Below are 4,848 nucleotides of genomic sequence, written 5' to 3'. Positions count from 1 at the left end.
ATTAAATATAACAATTTGTTGTATACAGGTTGTTCTAAATTTATATGCCCGTGGTTGAGAAAATTGAAAATATTTTATATTAAATTGAATTTTGTCTATAATTATCAAAATTTAATTTTCATATCAAATAGAAATATAACAAATCCCCGCCTTGTATTCGATAAAATTTATCTGCATTTTTAAATAAATTTTCTCGAGGCAAAACCAACTCCCTGTATATTTCCTTACTTTAATCTACGTCTTATATCCTAACTTACTATCTACTTCATGGAATTCTGTCTTTTATTCGTGATATTTGTATACATCGTGAATATTATAAATTCCTCGGATCTTTTCCGAGTTCCTGTGCCTCAACTCATAACTATTTATCCCATTTTCATTATTTACGATATACGGGCCTTCGAAAACAGGCATCAACTTTGCGCAAATGCCCCCAGGAAGATTTGATACTCGTAATGCCCTCACGAGTACTTTTTCACCCTTTTGGAAAGTCACTGGTCTTCTTTTTCTATTTTGTTGCTGTCTTTGGATATGTTTTTCGTTGCTTCGCCGTAATCTTCTCTGTACGGTTTCAATCACCTGTTGATATTCTTTTGGCTCTTGGTCTTCCCATGGCCTTATCGGCAGTACACCCTTCATGATGTATTCTGGGGTCTCTTTTGTTACTGTGCTCGGAATTGTATTTAGATACCTTTCTATTTCCGCCATTTTCCTGTCCCAGTGGCGATGTTGACCATCTGTTGCAATGCGAAGAAATTTCGTCACTTCCTGTATGAATCGTTCCGACGGATTACTCTGTGGATGCCTGATGCTGACAAAATTTGTCTCTATTCCTCGTTCTCGAAGTTGTCCCTTGAAACGATCATTTCGGAAATACGTTGCATTGTCCAGTAGAATCTTTTTTGGTGTTCCTACTGTGGCTATAAAATTGTCGATTTTTCTTAATATTTCTTCCCCCTTTGTGGTGCGGCAACTATATAATTTTACGTATTTTGAAAACACATCCACCATTACCAGAATATGTTTGTTCCTTTTAGTGGTCATAATTAGATCGCTTAACATATCTATTGCTACAATGTCTAGTTTGTTTGGGGCTTCAATATTTTTGGCAACATTTTCGTTTTTGAAATTCCGACTCTTATATTTTTGACATACATCGCACTTCTGGGTAATTTCCTTTGCAATGCGGTAATCCTGTCGGCTGATGTAATTTTCCCTAAAAACGAGCCAAACTTTTCTGCTACCGATATGCCCATTGTCCTCATGTAATTTCTTTATTATCTTTTCGGCCAATGTCTGTGTCACTAAATATAGTTCCTTTCCGTCTATTCTCTTAAAATATATGTTATTTTCTACTTCCGCTCTTCTTTTCTCTCTTTCCTCTAGGTCTTCCTGGTTTGTCCTTATCTCATTTAACGAATATATCCCTTCTTCTTGTATTAATCTATTTAGTCCCACCTGTAGAGTAATTGTTTCCTTTTTTCCGGTGTCCTCATCCCGTGTTAGAGAGTCGGCTATTATGTTGTCTTTTCCTTTTTCCCATATCAATCTTCTGTCTTTTTCCTCAGATTTTTCACATACTTTTACCGAGTATTCTGCATCCTCGTTTTCATATGCCTCCTCTTCAAATGCCACTGTTTCGATCATATCTTTTTCGCTTTCATTTGTTAGCTTTATTTCTTCTTCTCCTGAGCTCATCTCTTCTTTTGAGGAATCCCAGTTTTCTTTTGCTTTTGATACTCTCAATTTTTCTTCTTCTGGGCTCAACTCTTCTTTTGAGGAGCCACAGGTTTCATTTTCTTTTGTCTTTTTCTGACTTTTTCTCCCTTTTCTTCTTTGTCCTTGCTTCGTTGCCAAATTCATTTCCACTGTTTGTTCTTTACCTGATTCGTCCGTATTTTGTTTCTCCTGTTCCTTGTCCTGTTCTTCTTCTTTTTCTTCTGTTAGATTCATCGTATTATTTTTAAAATCTATCACTACATGTTTTTCTGCCAATTCGTCAACTCCTACTATCATGTCATGTGAAATGTTTGGCATTATTACACATTGTAGTGCATACATCTTCTTACCCAGTCGTACCATTACTCGTATGCCTTCATTTATAGTTGCCAATGTCCGTTTGTTTGCGCCCACTAAATTTACCCTAGGTATTTTGTAAATTAAATTTGTTAAGTTAACTTCTTCTATTAGTTTTCTGTTGACCAATGTTATTTCAGATCCAGTGTCTATCATAATTTTAATTGGTTTCTCGTTGATAAATCCATCCACAAATTTTAAATTAACTCCATTTTTCTTTTCGTTGTTTCTTGCCAATTTAATAAACTCCTTGGGGTTACAAAAGATTCCTGTTTGATTTTTGGTTTTTAGTGAGCGCCGTCGTGAAAAGACGCCGGTTGCTCATCGTTGTTTATATTTTCGTCATAATGTCTCTCTCCGTCATATTCATCTGTCTGGGTATTATTTACTTCTCTTCTATTTTCTCTTGGTCTGTCGGATCTGTTTCGGTTTTCTCGATATCCCTGTTCATTTTGTCTACCATTATTTCTGTTTTCTTGATTTGCGAGTGTGGTGTTTCTATTCTGGTATTCTCGATTTCTGTCCTCATTCCATTGCCTATTTCTTTGTTCATAATTTCCTCTTCCGTTTTCTCTATTTTCGTTTTCCCTTCTGGGATTAAAATCTCGTCTTGTATAGTCCCTCCTATTTTGATTTCTATCTCTGTAATCCTGTGTTTCTCGGGGCCTGTAATCTTCTCGCGACCTTCTTGATTTTCTTTCTCTTAAACGTGATTCTCTTATTTGTAGGAATTGGCATAAACTATCTATGTCTTTGTAGTTTTGCAATGTGATATGGTCTTCCAGCGTTTCTTCGAAATGTCTTGCAATCAGTTCGACTAATTGTTCCGATGAGTAATTATATTGTAAATGTTTTACGTTATAGTAAATTTGTAATGCATATGTCCTTTCTGATATACCCATCCTATCATTGTATTTCCCATTGTGCAATTCCTTGTTAATTTCCAATTGTTGGACTTTTCCCCAGAAATAATTCAAAAATTTTTGTTCAAATTGTTGCCAACTGTCAAATTCTTCTTCTTTGCTATCGAACCATATAGGCCTGCTTCATATTTTAGATGGTTTCTGATAGTTTCTTTAGCTGTTTCGAAATTTCCGATGTGCTGTATTTTCTTTTTCAGGCTATTTATGAACGGCACTGGGTGTAATCTTCTTACATCCCCGCCAAACCTTATCTTCACGTCATCTGTGCTATGTATAACCATTTCTCTTCTTTCTCCGACATTCTGTTGCGTATTGATTTCCGCAATCTTTCTTTCCACTTCTTCTATGTCTGCTTGAATAGCGTTTTGCAACTTGTTTTCCAAACTTTCCATTTCTTTTTTCTGGCAATTCGTTATCTCCTTTATTTTATTTTGAATTTTCTTTTCTTGTTCTTTCATCTCGTTTTTCATTGTTGTCAAACATCCTTTTACTTCCTTTTCATACTTTCCTATGCGTTCCTCCATTTTCTTGTTGTTCTCTTCTATTGCTTGTTTCATTTTTTGTTGTGTTTCATCCATTTTTTATCCAATTTTTGTTGTGTTTCATCCATTTTTTGTTGTGTTTCATCCATTTTCTGTTGTGTTTCATCCATTTTTTGATCCACTTTATCCATTTTCTTTGATGTTTCTTCCTGATTTTTATCCATTGTCCTTTTTGCTTCATCCATTGCTTGTTTTGTTTCTCTTTGATTGTCATCCAGTTTTTGTGACTGGAGTTGCATCAGTTGTAATAGTTTATCTATTCCTGATAATTCTTGCTGTTCTGATGCCATGATTGTCGTGTCTAAAATATCTTCTTGGTCTGAATGTTCTTTTTGTTTTTTATTGTCTTTGCTTTGGCTTCTTGTCACAGACATTTGTTTTCAAGAAGTACTATCCCCGCCAAATATGAAATTTTACTAGTATGTTACCAAGACGACTTTTTCTCACCCAAATATTATAAATTGTCAATAAATATATCAAATGTAAATATCGTAAAAGTAAATTATTAAATCAGTTATGTAAAATTTGTACCTAAAGAGATCTAAAATTTTATGTTATCAAATGTAAGTATCTCACTTTTTACCACAGGCATATAAATTTTCAAATACCGGCTTTACTCTTTCTATCCTTCAAATTTGCCACTAGAAATACTTTTCAATGCCCTCCACGTTGGACGACAGTTGATATGATCTTGATTATTGATATGAGATAATATTCTTATATGTCATTTAATTTAATCAATTCATTAATAATAATCTAATTAATTTACCTGATCACATATCAATATGTTTTCAATCTCAGGGCGAATTATAAAATTAATTACTTACTCTCGTGGCTTCTAAGTATTTCTCAATGGTTCATAATCGGGATAGGAAAGAAAAGAGTAAAATAATACACACATATGGGTTACAATTATAATCAAAATATTGTTTATTTTATTTAAATGGCAATCACTGCTTAATATTTGCTAGATCTTATTATTCTTAAACATAACATTTACAAATGGAAATCTTATTTCCTTTTGGTTTCCAATTGAAAGTTTTTATTAACATTTAACTATTAGGATTTATTAGTAACAATTCTATTTAAGTTTGATGAAGCTTTTCTGATATTATTTATTATGTTCTTCAATTTATAATGTGGTATTTAATACGAAAAACCCATACATTCATGTCCAAACAAATGAGACTGACCTTTTTCTGGTGAACTGAGAATGTCTTCACACAATACCCGTTTCCTGCTATCCTTGGCTGCGATCAAAACCTCGTCCTGGCTTTCAGTAATGTTCTCCTTTGAAAACTAGCTCG

This window comes from Diabrotica virgifera, chromosome 1 (genome assembly GCF_917563875.1).
Source record: "Diabrotica virgifera virgifera chromosome 1, PGI_DIABVI_V3a".
Taxonomy (NCBI): domain Eukaryota; kingdom Metazoa; phylum Arthropoda; class Insecta; order Coleoptera; family Chrysomelidae; genus Diabrotica; species Diabrotica virgifera.
This window is presented reverse-complemented; position numbering follows the sequence as displayed.